Source organism: Phyllostomus discolor, chromosome 6 (genome assembly GCF_004126475.2).
Source record: "Phyllostomus discolor isolate MPI-MPIP mPhyDis1 chromosome 6, mPhyDis1.pri.v3, whole genome shotgun sequence".
In the NCBI taxonomy this organism is placed as follows: Eukaryota; Metazoa; Chordata; class Mammalia; order Chiroptera; family Phyllostomidae; genus Phyllostomus; species Phyllostomus discolor.
This window is the reverse complement of record NC_040908.2, coordinates 25,564,043-25,582,550: the sequence shown is the minus strand read 5'-3', so window position 1 is coordinate 25,582,550 and position 18,508 is coordinate 25,564,043. Positions and strand designations below refer to the sequence as shown.

General features: G+C 42.3%; 1 protein-coding gene across 2 annotated transcripts in view; it reads left to right on the top strand.

Moving 5' to 3' along the window:
* The window catches only part of KCNG3 (potassium voltage-gated channel modifier subfamily G member 3), a 34,434-nt gene that overhangs the window by 12,574 nt on the left and 3,352 nt on the right, over window positions 1–18,508 (top strand). The gene's annotated exons all lie outside the window — the stretch shown is intronic.

The window sequence follows — 18,508 nt, the reverse complement described above, 5'->3', positions numbered from 1 at the left end:
TTCTTTTTTTCTTTATTAGTTTGGTCGGGGTGAGGAGGGAGGAGAAAAAGGAGGAGGAGGAGAGAGAGAGAGAAAAATCACTTGCTGTTCCACTTATTTATGCATTCACTGGTTGACTCTTATACATGCCCTGACTGGGGATTGAATCTGCAGCCTTGGGTATCAGGATGAACCTCCAACCAACTGAGCTAGCTAGCCAGGTCACCATAGATAGTAAAAAAAAAAAAAGAGTTTTACCTAAGAATGCCCTTGACAAAGCAATTAAAACTATTATTATTTATTATTATTATTATTATTATTATTAAAGATTTTATTCATCTATTTCAGAGAGACGGTGAAGGAGGGAGAAAGAGAGGAAGAGGGAGAGAAACATCAATGTGTGAGAGAACATCAATCGGGCCTCTCTCACGCCCCCAACTGGGGACCTGGCCTACAACCCAGGCATGTGCCCTCACTGGTAATCGAACCAGTGACCCCTTGGTTCTCAGGGCAGCACTTGATCCACTGAGCCACACCAGCCAGGGCAGCAATTAAAATTATTAATTCTGTTAACCCTGACTTTGAAGTATGTATTTTAAAATCTTCTCTGTGATGAAGTGGGAAGTGGCAGAAAGCGTTCCTGCTGCAGACTGAAACACCGTGGCTGTCTCGGGGGAAATCGCTGGTGCAGCTGGATGAGCTGCATGCAGAACTAGCATGGAATACCATTTTTCTTTCAAAGAATGTGGTTATTTAGACCTGAGTAGATAGCAGACATTTCGTCATAAATGAGCTAGATGAGTCTGTCCCTTCTAGGAAAACAACAGACAGTAATCGTTGTCAGTGATAAGATTAGAGATTCCAAGTAAAAAACAGACATTCAGAAAACTTGAGTCTGCCAATGCATGCTTGCCAGCTTCCCAATACTTAATCATTTTTCTGATGTCATTGGTGGTGATGTTAATCAGTGTAATCTGTAAAACATCGTAGAATGAAATGTGCTAACATTGGAGGGCCCACATCATTCAGTAACTGGTACATTCTAAGTGACTAATACCTGCTGTGTGCAAAACTATGCGAGGGCAAGAGATGCACCCTGAGTGCCAGAGACTCCAGTGGATTTTAATGTAACCAAATACCGAAAGTTCAGTGATAAGATGTCAGTTTTTTTTTTAAAGATGAACGTTTTTTGTTTTTTGTTTTTTTTTTAAAGATTTTATTTATTTATTTTTAGGGGGGGAAGGGGGGGATAAAGAGGGAGAGAGGGAGAGAGAGAGTGAGAGAGAGCAATGTGCGGTTGCTGGGGGTTATGGCCTGCAACCCAGGAATGTACCCTGGCTGGGAATCGAACCTGGGACACTTTGGTTCCCAGCCCGCGCTCAATCCACTGAGCTATGCCAGCCAGGGCTAGGATGTCAGTTTTCACATTGCTGCTAACCCTTAAGAAAGTACCACTTTATGAGTTTTGGTGTGATATCAAAAAGCATATCCACATTTATCATAAAAGCCTATTAAAGTGCTCTTCCCTTTCCCAACTACCTGTTTTCATATACTTTAAAATAACATAGCACAACATATTGAATGTGGAAACAGAATAATTCAGCTATCCTATATGAAGCCAGGCATTAATGAGATTTGCAGAAAGGTAAAAGACTCACTTTGCTCACTTTTTTTGGGGAAAACTATGCTTATTTTTCATAAAAAATATTCCACATATATGTAAATGTATTTGTTTTTTTTAAATGGAATAAATACTTTTTAAAAAAATTCCTAGTTTTAACATTTAACATGGTAAATATCGATAGAGATAACCTACATTAAACTAAAGCTCTTTGGGGGGGTCTCAGTAATTTTCGAGTGTAAAGGGATCCTGATTCGAGACCCCAAAAGTTGGAGAACCACCATTTCAAAAGCGCCAGGTCCCAAGCCCTTCAGTATGTCCGATTCCATAAAACCAGTCTGCTAGAGGACATGCCCGTGGTGAAGGCAATGGTCTTTCACAGTTCTCCTTCCATTTCACAAGGCATTCTTCCCACCATCCTGAGTCTTACTAAATAATGTGCATTGTCTAACGTTGTAAAAATTACAGATGCTAATGAAAGACACCACTCAAAGTATTTTTCTTTTTTTTTTAATAAAGCCTTGCATTCTTTTTATTTATTTACTTATTTTTAGAGAGGGAAGGGAGAGAGATAGAGATAGAAAACATCAATGTGCGGTTGCTGGGGGTCATGGCCTGCAACCCAGGCATGTACCCTGGCTGGGAATCGAACCTGCGACTCTTTGGTTCGCAGCCACTCTCAATCCACTGAGCTACGCCAGCCAGGGCCAAAGTATTTTTCTTTTAATAATCTTGCCTTTGCCATTCTCAGAGAGAGTCATGTGCTAGCAAAACAAAGAGGACATTGGTAGGAAATACCCAGAGAATCAGGAAGATCTATAAGAAAGTATCCAGCAGGACCTTACTTCATCCGGCCAGCAGGCTCACAACAATGCTCCATCATCTTTTCTTTGTCTTCAAGTTTGCTCTTCCTCTTTCCCCCATCCCTCCCTCCTCTTTCCCTCTGTGTAGTACAGTTCAAAAGTAAGAAGGTTGTCATAGAGAAATACACTATTTACACAGCATTGAATTGAAAAAAATAAATTAGTCTCTCCTTAGGAAAGTACATCTGATTTGAATGATTGGTTTAATAGTGAGGGTTGACTTTGCTCATTTAGTTATTGGTGGGCGTTTTCCACAAGCTGAATAAGCTAGGTACAGTTCCAGCATTTTGATGAAAATATATTGAAAGCATGTGATCAGATATAAACATTTAATTAAAAATGTTGTGTTGACAAATGTACTGAATATTTTAATATCCCAACCCTTTCTATATTATCAGGTGTAGAACTTGTGCCTCAAAGTGGAAGAGGAACTGGTGTATTCAGCAGTCACTGGCTACGTCTTGGTCTAAGTAGTTTCTGTTTTCTTTGTTTCGTTTCTTTCTGCAGTTTCTCCTAGGAAGTGAGAAAGTGAGTGACTCTAATTTTGGGCAGCAGATCTGACTGCAAGTTAGGGGACTGGCGGTGTTTTGCTTTTAACAAATGTGAAGAATCTGGTTGATTTCACAGCATATAAATCATTATAAATAATTTCACCTCAATTTTTAATTTTATAAATATCACACCTATAGGAAAGTTGCAAGACAAATGATGAACAGCTTTATGGCTTTCACTCAGATTCCCCTATTGTGAAGATTTTGCCCTCATTTTGTCTGTCATCATCATATAACAGTAATTATTCTTGATTTGATCTGTTGGTCTGTCTACAATTATTACTTCTCTGCTGAAACATTGTGAGTTGGATGCAAACATCTCGACACTTGATCCCTAAATACTTCAGCACTTACCTTCTGAAGATCGGGACGCTGTCCTGTCCAGCAATACAGTGATTGCACTCAGGGTATTGTTAAATATCGATGCTTTTGAGACCCTAGGCCAGTTGTTTTGTAGATGCCCCTTAACTTGAACTTGTCTGATGGTTTCATCATAATTATGTTCAAGTCAAAGCTTTTCTGTAGAAACACTATATAGGTGTAGAAAGAATTTTTGAAATCAAAATGTGATATTTTTGCATATACTTGGAAGGAGGCAAAGGGAATTGAATAGCATTCCTATAATACAAGTCCTTCCATTTTCCTCTACTTGTTTAAGTAAGGATTTTCAGCTCTTTTATCTGTAAAAACAAACAGGAATATAATATTCAAATGATGTATTATTGAATTGTACACTTGAAACCTATATATTTTTATTAACCAATGTTACCCCAGTAAATTCAGTAAAAAAGAAAAAGAATAGGAATAGAAATGAAGCTGAATCTATATCATTCTCCAATGACATGAGAAATATTCATTTACTAATTTGACCATAAAATATTCACCTGCTGAAAAGACATGAACTAATTGAAAAGAAAAAAAAAACCCTGAAGATGCAGTTCAAACAAAATCTTACCTTTTGTTTAGTTATATACTGAATTTTGTAATAACTCAATGAAAAATAACAGAAAAATAGCAAGTTAAGTTACAGGTAAACAGGTAATGAAGAAAATTAAAGATATAAGCATAATTTTTGATACTGCAGAGAAGTATGATAGGATATTTAAAGTTCTTCAAGCATAATTACATATACATGAAGTATATTACAGTAGAGCAAAATTATATTGAAGAAATGGAATGGAAATGCGAGTTTTATAAGAAAGTTATAAAAAGGTACAATTACGTTAAAGAAGGGTTTGTTAGTGTAATTAAAATAAAGAAATACACATTGATTTTAGAGAGGAAGGGGAGGAGAGACAGAGAGAGAAGCATGATCGTTGCCTCTGGTACGCCCCTTGACCCCCTAGGGGTCAAACCTACAACCGCAGCATGTGCCCTGTCTAGGAATCAAAGCGCCAGCCATCCGGTGCACTGGCCAGCGCTCCAGCCTTGCCGCACTGGCCAGGGCTGTTAGCGTGTTTTTAAAAGGAGAGTTTGTGGGATGTAGAAAACACAAAGTATTTGGATTCATTAGACACTTTAAAAAAGGGATTGTAACAGTCTGACAAATATTTTAAATATTTACAACATGGCAGAATTTGCATGCTTTGTAGGTGTTTTAACTTTAAAATTGTCAAGTGTCAAAATAAAAATTGTCCAAGGGTGATATAGTTTTCCTAATTCTTTCATGGGTCGCATGAACCAAAAGTTTGGGGACCACTGTGTTCAAGTGGGCTAGAGGCAGGGAAGAGCTGCCAGCATTGTTTTGGGAGACTACATTGCTTCCTATAGGGGGCACCCAGAAAACCTAGAATTACCTTCTGGTGGGTGGGCCCTTTGTAGAACAGGCTAGATGAGTGTTTCAGGAACCCATCTATATCAGTGTACTAGCTGGCGTTTTTGAAGACTGTCACCACCTTTGCCCAATTCATGATAGATGATTTACAACTGCACCTGCCCACACTGTGCTGAATGCTCAGCAGTTTTTAAATTTTTTAAAAGACTTTATTTATTTATTTTTAGAGGGGAGAAGGGAGGGAGAAAAAGGGAGAGAAACATAAATGTGTGGTTGCCTCTCGTGCTCCCCTCACCACCAGGGACCCGGCCAGCAACCCAGGCATGTGCCCTACTGGGAGTCAAACTGGCCACTCAGTCCACTGAGCCACACCAGCCAGGGCTGAATGTCCAGCAGTTTTTGACCCTCGTACTCCACCCTTCCTATTCATCCAATTTCACCCCCAACCAACTTTTTTTTGTTTTCCCGGATGAAAAAGTCCTCAAAGGGAAACATTTTGCTGATGTGGAAGAGATGAAACAAAAAAACCGGCAGAAGCACTAAAAGCATCAAAGTCTATGAGTTCAAAAACTGTTTTGAGCAGTGGAAAAAATGTCTCGATCGGTGTATTGCATCAAACGGAGAGTACTTTGAAGGTGACTGAAATGTAAACATGTAAGAATAAATACACGATTTTTAAAAAAATTAATTCAGGCTTTTTGGGGTCTCCCCTCGTGTCGTCACGAAGTGTCAGGAAGTGAGGGAGAGGGCACCAGCTGGGGCAGCAGCTCCCCAGGTGACACAGTAAGTAACTGTACCTTTACAAGCAGGGGTCAGGATGCATTTCAGGGAGCAGAGCATTTAAACCCTAAGTAGCAATGCTGAAATGCCTGGGAGACAACATTTAAGTTTTTGGCTTTGATAAAATGCCAATTAGTAGAACACTTCGTGACAGGGTTTTATCCACCTGTTTATTTACTAATAATGTGTGTTAATTTATGGTCACCACGAATATGGTTGTGTGATGTGACATAACATGTTTTGAGGAAAAAGGAACATTTTCATTTGTGACACTTTAAAGGCAACCCTTTGGAGCAGTGTGACTCGTCTGCATGCCATCTTGTGAGGACCTGTGCACGTGTGCACATTACCCGGCGTGCGCGAGATGGGGGTGGGTGAAGTAAATAATACGGGCTCCCCACTGCATGCCCGACAACGTGCGAGTTGTCTTGTTTAGACAAAACACTCTGAGGTCACTAGCATGTCAGGTTACAGGTAGAGGCAGTACAGAAGTCAGGTGATGGACTGGGCCGCAGAACACGAGAGCGAGTTGGAAACCATCCCCATCCAGAGCGGCTGTTCTTGGCTGAAGCTCCATTGCTTTCTGTGCGGCAGCAACTTCGCCTTTGGGCGTGTGGATGGTGTGTGGGGGACTTTGACTCACATCCCAAGAACTAAATTAAGGACCACATTGGATTTAATTGATAGTTATTTTTACACGTGCCATTTAAGAACAAGTGAAAGAAAGAGCAGCATTTTCAGTCTCTATAAAGATAAAAATAAAGTTTTTCCAGGTAACGGTATAATATACGTGGGGCTTTTAAAATAAATTGTCCCTATTTTTCAATTAAAATCTGTATAATTTAATTAAATGTTGGTGTTTTAAGGCATTACAGCAAGTGCCTTGAAGATTTTTAAATATGAGAGACTATTAAAAATAAAGCAAAACTTAAAACATTAAAAAAGTAGACCTCTTGATGCCAATCAAAATGTGTTTTCCTTGATGACAGCTACCAAAAACTTAAGCAGCAGAACAAAACAATCTGTGAAATCAAAGAAACATGTTTTCTTTTATTTCCTTTTTTTTCTTACAAAGGTAAGAAGAGGAAATTAGGTATCATACAATTATAGAGTCCTCCAGGCATGTGAAAAATACAGATTATAGCACAATGAATGCCCGTGTACCTACAACCCAGCATAAGAAATGAGAGATTAAAAAAAACAGTTGTATCCCCTGAGTGCCTCTTTCCCACTGAAATCTCTTCTTTTCCCACAGAAATAGACACTTTCCTGACTTGGAAGTTATTTCCACAAATTTAAAAGTACTTTTCATATATGCTTGCATATGTGTCTGGATTGTTTAAGAAGTATAGGATTGTTTTGTAGACTTAAAACCATTGTTCTGTGAAGTGGTGTCATCAGTGGAATCTGCGGCCTGATGTTTTAGCTCAACTGTATTTTGTTTAGATGCTCACATGTTGATAGCAGCTGCTCTATAACCTCTTCATTGCAACTATAATGTAATGAGTATTGATTCATTTGTTCTGCTGTCCGTGGAAATTTTGCTGTTACAGTGGTGCTGCAATAAATGGTTTTGTTCACGTCTCAGTGCACACAGAGGAGAATCTGTTTAATGCATCTCCTAGGACTGGAGGTGCTGTACTGAAAGGTGTGCGCATCTCTCCCAGATGTTACTAACAGCTCTGCAGAGGAGTTGTAGTGATTGCTTCTTTTGTCAGTAATGATTAAGAGTCTGTTGCTCAGTCCTCATCATTTCTACACGTTGTCTTTAAAACTTTTAAAACTTTTAGACTTTAAAACTTTTGCTAATCTGGCTGGTGTGAAGTACCTTGGTTTTTTGTTTAAAAATCAATTTTATTGAGATATAATTTATATACAATGAAATGCACTCATTTTTAAATACCGTATTTTGCTGTGTATAACATGCTCCTGTGTATAATGTGCACCCACGTTTTTGGCCTAAACTTTCAGGAAAAAAATCTCTCCTTTTAATTTTTTAATTCAATTTTTAAACAAGATTTTATTTACTTATTTTTAGAGTGAAGGAAAGGGAGGGAGAAAGAGAGGGAGGGAAACATCAATGTATAGTTGCTTCTCACATGCCCCCCAATGGGAACCTGGCCCGCAACCCAGGCATGTGCCCTGCCTGGGAATCGAACCAGAGACCCTTTGGTTCGCAGGCTGGCACTCAGTCCACTGAGCCACACCAGCCAGGGCTTTGACAGATAAATGTTTTGTGACTATTTTCCTCTATTCTCTGGCTTACCTTATTCATTTTCACTGTACTGGAGTTTTTTTTCCAATTTTTATTGTTTTTATTATTTATTGACATGTAATTTATAATTTCTTATTATTATAATTAATGGAGTCAAAGGGCATGAACATTTTTGTGATAACATTTTTTAATTGTTGTTTCAAGTACAGTTTTCTTTTACTCCCATCCCAGCCCCACTGTACTGAAGTTTTAAAAAATTTTGGGAATTTTTAAATTTTGATAAAGTCTAATCTATCAGTATTTTCCTTCACGATGACTGCTTTTGTGTCCTGCATAAGAAATTTTGCCTACTGCCCAGTAACAAAGCTGATTCCTGTGTTTTCTTCTGAAATCTTTACAGGTTTAGCTTTTACCTTTAGGACTGTTTTCCATGTCATTAATTTTAGTGTGTGGTATGAAGGATGGTAATGCATTATTTTTAATTTTTAAGAAATCAACACAACAAATACATCATTTTCTCATAAATATTTTATGAGACTGATAAAGCAGCTGCACTCACTAATAAAGTTTATTACACTGTTCATTTATTCAAACAACATTTGTTGGATTAAGTGTCATAACTAGGCCAATATAGTGTCTTAAAAGAGATACACACACACACACACACACACACACAGAGCCCAGTTCTCCCGCAGCCTGGGGAGACACAGCAAACGTACAGCCAGCACGCAGTGTGATCTGCGCCGTGCTAGAGATTCATGCTGGCTATCTGGGGGACACAGGAGAAGCCCTGCCATGCTAGGGAACTAGAAAGCCTTGAGGCTTTCCAAGGATGGTGATGCTTCAGCTCAGACTTGAAGGTCTGGCTGCTATCAGCCAAGAAAGAGGGATAGATGTGCAAAGGCCAGAGGCCTGAGAAAATCTTACATTGGAGCAGATGGTCCAAAGCAGGAGTGGCGCGAGCGTGATCTGGAGCCTTGGATGACCTGATCGTGAACTCAGCTTTTATCTGATGATAGTTGGGAGTCAGTAACTCCAGATGGGGAGCTGAGAATTGATGGGGAGCTGAGATTTGTCGCTTTTAGTGCTGTGAATGTTTTATAAAGCGCTTAGCTTGTTGTTTGAAAAGACTTACAAGTGGATATTTTAAACTATCCCTATAATTAATTAAATTTCTTATTTTTGTGTGTGTGTTGGAAACTTTGTATGTGAAGAAGTATCATTTATGTTCTGAGGTTTGCATGTGAGTACCTGGTACACACTAATTAAGCAAAAATAACTAAGTTGAGCTCTGGACATATTTACCTATGCTTAGAAAATAGTAAATACCCTGGTTTGTGTGGCTGAGTCGATTGCGCACCGGCCTGAGAACCAAAGAGTTGCCAGTTCAATTCCTAGTCAGGGCACATGCCTGGGTCACAGGCCAGGTCCCCAGTAGAGGGCATGTGAGAGGCAACTACACATTGCTATTTCTCTCCCTCTCTTTCTCCTCCCCTTCCCCTCTGTTCTAAAAATAAATAAATAAAATCTTTTAAAAACTAGCAAATAATGACTTCCGGCAAGATGGAGGAATAGGTGGACTCACCGTACCTCCTCATACAACTAAGATTAGAAAACCAATAATTTACAACAATAATTTACTATCAGAATAACACCCAGATCCGGCAGAGGATTTATCTGAATGGAAGTCGGGCAGCCAAGAAGTTGAAGTAGACGCGTTCATCTGGACTGGTAGGAGAAGACGAGCCGGCGGGCGTGGGGCTGGCTCCGGTCGGCAGCGTGCGGAGGTCGGGGGAAGGTTTGGCGCGAAATCGGCGCAAAAGCCATCGGGCGTGTAAGAAGGCAGCGGTGATCCCTGAGTACGCAAGCTGCGGCTGGCAGACCCAGAGGGGCAGCGATTGTGGACCAGGGAAGAACTCGCAGCCCGGAAGCCCAGACAAGGGTCTGAGTCCAGGGGAACGGAACTACCGCCATTGTTTTCTCCTGCCCCGCTCCCGCTCCCGCCCCCGCCCCGCCCCCACATATAACGTCACAATCTAGCGACCGGGGTGCCCAGCCCCGGTGAGCACCTAAGGCTCCGCCCCCCACCATAACCAGAGCAACCAGACCGGAAAAAAAAAAAAAAGAGAGATAGGGGAAAAAAAAAACAAAAAACCATGTTTTCAACAGAGCAGATCAGTCCCCCAGGACTCATCCTTTTGAGCGACCAAGAATTAGCCAATCTATCAGATGCACAGTTCAAAACACTGGTGATCAGAAAGCTCACGGAACTGGTTGATTTTGGACGAAATTTAGATGAAAGAATGCAGATTACCATAAAAGAGATGCAGGAAGATACGCAGAGGAGAGCCAATAGTGAAAGGAAGGAATCTGAGTCTCAAAACAATACAGTGGACCAGAAGGAAGATGGAATCAACCAAGCAGGAAAGCATGATGAAATAAGAATTCAAAAAATTGAGGAAAAGATTAAGAGCATCCAAGACACCTTTAAACGTTCCAATATCCGAATTATAGGGGTACCAGAATCGGAAGGGGAAAAGCAACAGATTGAGCACGTATTTGAACAAATAATAAAGGAGAACTTCCCCAATCTGGCAAAGGGAACAGTCTTCCAAGAAATCCAAGAAGCTCAGAGAGCCCCAAAGAAGTTGGACCCAAGAAGAAACACACCAAGGCACATCATAATTACATTAGCCAAGGTAAAAACGAAGGAGAGAATCCTAGAAGCAGCAAGAGGTAAGGGGACAGTCACCTACAAAGGAGTTCCCATCAGACTGTCAGCTGATTTCTCCAAAGAGACCTTACAGGCAAGAAGGGGCTGGAAAGAAATATTCCAAGTCATGAAAGACAAGGACCTACATCCCAGATTGCTCTATCCAGCAAAGCTCTCATTTAGAATGGAAGGGCAGATAAAGTGCTTCTCAGATAAGGTCAAGTTAAAGGAGTTCATCATCACCAAGCCCTCATTTTATGAAATGCTAAAGGGACTTATCTAAGAAAAGAAGATAAAGAAAAGACATGTATAGTAAAAGGACAGCAAACTCACAAATATCAACAACCACACCTAAAGCAAAACCAAAAGAAACAAAGTAAACAATTAGACCAGGAACAGAACCACAGAAATGGAGGGCACATGGAGGGTTAGCAGCAGGGGGGTGGGAGGAGGAGAGAGAGGGAAAAGGTATAGAGAATAAGTAGCATAGAATGTAGGTTGAAAATAGATAGGGGGAGGGGAAGAATAGTACGGGAAATGTAGAAACTAAAGAACTCATAAGTATGACACATGGACATGTACTAAAGGGGGAAATGTGGGTGGGAGGGGGGTACAGGGTGGAGGGGAGAGAAGGGGGGAAATGGGAGAACTGTAATAGCATAATCAATAAAATATATAAAAAAAAGAAATTCTTCAGAAAGAAAATAACACAGGTTAGAAACTCAGATCTATGTAAAGAAAGGAAGCATGTTGGTGAAAGAATAAGTAAAAGTAAAATAAAAACATATTTTTCTTAATAATTGAAAAAAAATAATAATAATAATAAAAACTAGCAAATAATGGTATTAGCATGAAATACCTCACTTGAGAAATGCCATTCTTTTGAAATTCATTTTCTGAGCAGCTCTTTAGGTAAAAACTATATTGACATCAAAATAACACAATGCTATTAAAGAAAAAGGATATCAGTTTTTACAGATGATCTTGTCTGAAAAGGAAGATGGTCTCTTGATATTCCTTCTAGTTTCATAATTCTTCTACTAATGAATTGCCAATTAAATAAAAACGGAGTAGAACCCATCTGGTAGTTCTAGGGAATGGGGATGGATTAGTTCTCATGAAGAGACTGGTTTTCTTGTAGCACTATTTAGATGAGTTTATGTCCCTCTGGGGTAAAGGTGAAGGTGCTGGGAGAGATCACTGTACCTGCAGGGGGAAGGAGGGCCCACTTGGAGTGGAGACCACAGGTGCCTGGAAAGGCGGACAGGTGCTGATGGACGCTGTCATCTCTGGGGAGTGTTTTAGAAGTAACAATCAGAGCCATAGATTTTGGGACTCTCCACTCGTGTGCCCACCTAGGATACAGTAGTCTTCTAAAAACACATTCTTCACACATCAGGTGAAGAAAAACTACCCTGATGGCCCCGACTTTGAGAGCCTCAGGTGAGTCATATACAGAACCACGGTGGTTTCTGCACAGTTGGCCCAGAGCCAAAGTCCTTGACTGCAGGGTAACGCACATGAACACTGAAGCCGATGCTGATGAAATTCTTTACGTACTTTTGCTCTGAAAAGATGTTGTTAAGGAAAGAGAATGGTTCAGAGTGGCCATCCCTTGTAATAAGATTTTTCTGGGTAGTTTTCCTCTCTTCACTTGCCTTTAAATAAATAAAGGGACAGTCTTGGGGGCTCTGTCTGGCTTCCTCCGGCCCTTGTACCTCTCCAGGAGGCTCCCAGTGGTGATGAATGTCTGCTGAGCGGTGGGCGTCAGCCCACATGCTTGTACCCATGACTCTCTGCCCTTCCCAGCCAGCCAGGGCAGGGCCTTGTTGAAGGCTTCCAACATCCGTGCCACGTCATCTCATTTCCTTTCCTTCCCATCATCCCCCAGTCATCCCATTACCTCCTGCCTGATGGCTGTTCCCACAGCACACTTGGCCTCTTCCCCACCTGCTGGCCTGGCAATATGCCTGGCGCATAGTAACCTCTTAAGAAATGCTTATTGAATGAATGAAGCCACCTGTAGCCAAATCTTTAATGGGTTCCCTTTGCCTTTAAAGCTGTAACTTGACTTTCAAAACCCACCAGCTTTGCCGTAAAGCTTCAGTGTACACACCCAACCACAATTCCTGCAGTCACCCCCTCTTCCCGCTGCACACCTCACTTTGCGGCCAAGCCAGGCCCCATGTTCTCTGAGCACTATGGTACTTTTCTGCCTGTGTGCTTCTTCTTTTTCCCACGGTCACTGCTTGGTGTGGCCTTTGCGTTTGAATATTTTAGTGGTCCCCTAAGCAGACCGTCTGTCTTCAGTCTCTCCCCCGGCAGAGGCGTTCACGCTGCCCGCCCAGCATCCCAGCCAGGCCACGGACTTAGCCTGGAGCATGTTTGTAAAGTAGGGATAATGCAATAGCGACGGCCAACTTGTGGGCCCTGAAGGCTAATAATAACATATGTAAAAGTTATCCTTTTATATAAAAATAAAAGAATATTCCTTTTTAAAAGATTTTATTTATTTATTTCTAGAGAGAGGGGAAGGGAAGGAGAAAGAGAGGGAGAAAAACATCAATGTGTGGTTGCCTCTCGTGTGTCCCCTACTGGGGACCTGGCCTGCAACCCAGGCATGTGCCCTGACTGGGAATTGAACCAACAACCGTTTGGTTGTATAAGTTATTTTTAAAATCATATAGTTAATACTTGTGAAAGAATCAAAGATGCTTTTGGTTAAAAAAAAAGGTGGATTCCTACTTTTACAAACCCTCTACCTGCTTTCTTTCTCCTTGAATAACCACTGTTAATAACCTGGCTTCTTTTCTGGGTCGTATTTACCTCTGTATGTGACATGGTATATTGAAAACATCAACTTCATTGCAGTTATTTCAATAAATGGTACCCACTATTATTGCCATCAAATCAACTTTGGGCTCCACTTTACCTTTCCATCTTTATTATCTTTCGTTATTACTTGCTACCTCCCTTAGGCTGCTGCTGCTGCTTTTTTTTTTTTTAACTTTTTAAATGTAATTGCTTTCACTACATCAAATTTACCCAGCACTTTCCTGACTTTGCTTGTGTTGATCTTTCCAGAACACAGTGGGAGGCAAAAGTAAGTTTACAGTTTTGAGTACCTGAAACACAGGGTTTACTCTTGGATTATTATTTACTAATTATTGTATTATTTTCCATACGAACAACTCTAACCCTACTTGTGCCCCTCCCTGTAATTAACTTGCTACTTTATCAAAGAAGCCTCCCATCAGCCCCCAGACGAAGGGAAACTATCCTTCTTCTGAACTCAGGGTACATTGACTACAGCATTTATCACTGTCTTCATTTTATATTTGAGTTTATATGGATAAGGTGGTTGTCAGGAGGGGATGTCTTACCTTTCCCTAAGTTGTCAACTTTTGTTGTTGTTTTAAAGTTTTTGTTTTGAAATAACTTGATACTTACAAGAAGTTGCAGCCCTAGCTGGCATAGCTCAGTGGATTGAGCTCAGGCTGCAAACCAAAGTGTCGCAGGTTCGATTCCCAGCCAGGGTACTTGCCTGGGTTGCAGGCCATAACCCCCAGCAACCGCACATTGATGTTTCTCTCTCTCTCTATCTCCCTCCTTTCCCTCTCTAAAAATAAATTTTAAAAATCTTTTTAAAAAAAGAAAGAAATTACAGTCACCTTTATAAAAAAAAAAAGAAGTCGCAAAAATAGTACACAGAATTTCGGTGTACTCTGCATCCATCTTGTCCAGTAATAACATCTTAGTAACTATAGTTAAGTTCTGTCTTTAATTCATCCTTCTAGGCCTCCTGGGGACTCTGAAGAGCCTAGTCTACAGTAGGCACTCATAAGCTTTATTGTGTGGTGAATGCATGTGTTCTCCATGAGCTTGGAATCACATCCAAGTTGATGGGGATATTCATCCCACCCTTACCCCAGGATTGGCTGGACCTGGCCTGTCTCAACAGACCCAGACTGAAGTCAGGGACATTTCTTGCCTCCTTCCTGAACACTTGGTTGACCCACCAGGCAGGAAGGATGAGAGAAGGTTCTGGAACACATGCCTACATCTGAGATTCATTTCAAAATAACACTTGAGGGGGGAAGTGGCTGTGGGCATGGAATTGGCTGTAGGCTCAGGGGGCTGCATACCTGCTGGTTTGTGATGGTACCGTTCTGTTTTCTTTTGTGTGATGAATGGTCTCAGTTCTCCATCTCAAAGAGTTAAAAACTGCCACACTGACAAAGCATGGTCACCGTTTCTTTCTTAGGTTTTAGAGTTTATCTCTGCCAAGTCACACTTAGTAGATACATACATACTACAGGCATACCTCATTCTATTGCTCATCGCTTCATTGTGCTTCAAAAGGTGTTGGAATTTTTTTTTTTTTACAAACTGAAGGCAAGACCCTCCACCAGCAAAGCAATTACAACTGGCTTTATTGTGGTACTTTCTTTGTTAGGGTGGTCTGGGACCAGGCCTGCAATGTCTTTCAGGTATGCCTGTACCTCAGGTTCTACCAAAATCCACTTAATTCATGTTTTGGGGTTGAAAATAGAATTGATTATGCCAGAAAGTGGCCGAGGAGGTAAGGATTATTTGGAGTAATTGTCTGGGAGTTTTCACAGAAACACACTCTGATCTTTGATGGAGATTGGTGGACAATGAGTAGCCCCCTGCCATAGCAGAGCAAGCGCTGGGGTCCTTGGATACACGGTTGAGAACTTGGCTGTTTCTTTGTAGAGTGTCGTCGGTCCCTGTTCATCCGTTAAGAAAGTGTATGGGTCTGGTGCCTGTGTTGGCTGAAACAGGGGTCAGAGGAACGACAGAGGAGAAACTGCGGTGGATGCGGGGAGGAGGCGCAGAGCCCAGTGCATTCAGGCACGGGAGAGAGGCGTGGGGCCCTGCCTGCCTGCCTGCCTGCCTGCCGCGGGGAAGGCAGAAAAAGCAAGGACAGCCAGAGGCGGGGGTTGTAGGGAGGAGCAATGCTGCAGAACACTTCGCTGTACTCTGGTATTTTCCATGTAATTTCTGAAAAATGTCAGTTTTGATCCATTAATGGGTTAAGAACCGACAGGTTGAAAAATGCTGCTGTTTGACACGTATCATTTAATATTAACACTGAACATTGTCATAAAATTATTAGTCTTTCTGAGGTTCCTTAGAACTTCAAAACCCCTTAGACCCGAGACTCATTACATGTGCCGCTGTCGTGTTTTAGCTGTGTGACCTTGGAAAAGGTGTTTAATTTCCCAGCCTCTGTTTTGTCCTCTATAAAATGGAGATAGTAGGGGAAATGCCCACTTTTTGGGATTCTGGGAAAGGATTAAATGAGATGGTGTCTGTGAAGTGCCCAGCACAGTGCCCAACTGAAAGGCCTCGATAAGGGGTAAACACTTCTGTCAGCCTTGAATCCATGACCTTCCATAAGTTGGGGCCTCTAAGGAATCAGAATGGGCTTCCAAAAAATATGTTCCCCAGTTATCTCCTTTAGTTCTTTTCTTCTATTTGTTTTTTGTGGCAGTCTCCTTTGGGAGTACCCAACCGTTGGCTATGGGGCTCAGGAAACAGCACTCGGTTCCCCACCAGTCGTCGGTGGTGGCATTGGCAGGAGTGCCGCTGGAAACACGGGGGATTTTGGCAGGCTTAGCGGTGTTTGCTGTTGGAGACTGCCTTGGCAAAGTCCTAGGTGAGAGAGGGATGCCTGGGCTTCCCGCTGATTCATCCTTTTAGTGTGGAATTCCGGCTAACCTGCATCTGACTTGGGGGGTGGGCAGGGAGAGCCGGGGGGGGGGGGGGGGGGGGGGGCTTCACTATAGAGGCGTTTACCCCTTTGAAATTCTCCTACTGAGGGATCACCCTGCACCTTGTGGGTTTCCTCCTTTTCAAGCTGAACAACTTTGGCTGCTGGTCGAAATAATTAAACAGAAAATGTTCTGGTATTTCTGGCACAATTAAAATTTCTACTCTTCTTAATTTAATCGAATCTTAGGATTTTATTGCCAGGAGAGCCCTTAGGGGATCAAGGCAACTCTGCCACGTGAGAGGCGAGGGGCCTCCCTCAGAGCAGGAGCAGGTGCATCGCTCCGGCTCACGTCCCTTGTCCCTTCACGTTAGCTGGTGAACTGGTGACATTTTAACCATAGTCACTGCAAGAGAACCATTACTGTTACTACCGTGTGCGGATCTCACTGTATTTACCAGTTTGTTAGCTAGGGTTGCAACCCATTTAGAAATCTCAGTGGCTTAACCCAGCAACGATTTATCTGTTGTTCACACATCAGGTCCAATCGGAGTCGGGTTCTTCTCTGCCCAGACGCTCGGGGACTTGAGCTCACAGGGGCCCCGCCGTCTCGTAGCCATTTCGGAGGGCACAGGCCTTGCAGGTTGCCATGGCAGGGAAGAGAATCAGCACTTGTTCTGTGCTCCTGCCCCAAAGTGACAGAATCTTTTGGCAAACCGCTCATCTGTCAGACCTGGTCATATGACCCTGCCTAACTGCAAAGGGGCTGGAAATGTGGGGGACATACGGAATATTTGATGAGCATTACCAGGGAGAAGTGTTACTGAAAACAAATGCAGCTCCTTCTCTCGATCTGCCAAGTTTCATTGCTCCCAGTTTTCTAAACCACCAGGTTCACAGAGGCTGTCATGGCAGCAGCTTTTCCTGATACTCTGGTGGGGACAGGGAAAGCACCGCCAACCGCAGAGTCATGGGGTCCATGAGCAAAGGGACAGATGATGCAGATAATGTGACTTCAGCTGCTGACTTTGTGTGGTAAGCTTTTGCCCCTGAAGATACCAGATCCTAATCCCTGGAACCTGTGGATGTTGTCATACACGGCAAAAGGGGCGGTCCAGATGTGGTTAAATTAAGGCTGTTGAGACAGTGGGATTATCCTGATTATCCCACCAGGCTCTAAATGCTGTCACGTGCATCTCCATGGGAAGCACGCAGGGGGAGATCTGACACAGCGACAGAGGAGGAGGAGGCAGCGGGGCCCTGGAGACAGAGATTACAATGACTGGCTGCCAGCCAAAGAATGCCCACAGCCACCAGAGGCTGGAAGAGGCAGAGAGTGGACTCTCTCCCAGAGCCTCCGACGGGAGTGTGGCCTCCTAGGGCTCGGCATTGGCCCAGGGATGCTGATTGCACTTCTGGCCTCTAGAACTAAGGGGAAATACTTTTCTGTTATTTTATGCCATCAAAATTTGTGGTAATTTTTAGCAGCAGCCACAGGACAGTAATCTACTTGGGTTTCCAGGGTCTTGGTGGTCAGTGGCTGTCGGTGGTCAGTGGCTGTCACTTTTACAGACAGCGCCCTGAGGGTTTGGTGACCGGCGTGAAGACTGGGAAACTGGGTGACTGGGGAATGGGCTGAGAGGGAGAATTTTCTTTGTAGCCTCTGTTTTCACATTTAAAATTTTTTTAAAAATTATTTATTTGTTTTAGAGAGGGGAAGAGAAGGAGAAAGGGGGAAGGAAACATCAATGTGTGGTTGCCTCATGTGCTCCCCCTACTGGGGACCTGGCCTGTGACCCAGACATGTGCCCTGTCTGGGACTCAAACCAGTGATCCTATGGTTCACAGGCTGGCACTCAGTCCACTGAGCCACACCAATCAAGGCTGTTTTCACCTTTTAAATTTGAACTATGTGAATATACTACATATTCAAATAAGAAATAAAATTGATCTTTAAAGCCCTGCGGATGTCACAGTAGGGGGAACATGGTTAATTTTACGTGTTCATTTCCCTGAGTAACTTCAGTGCCGCTTGTGTTCTGTGACTGCACTTTGAGGAATTCTTTACGAAGTCTTGCCCCATGGGCCTTACCGTCTCCCCTACTCCAATTTCTTCTCTCTCTATTGTCCTTTTGATGTTTGGGCCTAGGTCAGTGATGGGAAGGAATTATGTGGGAAAACATGAATGATGGTGTAATAATTATAACTTACTTTAAACCTAAAAATGTAATTTAATTAAAAATTACCTCAGAATCACCTCTCATTCTGGGTCAAG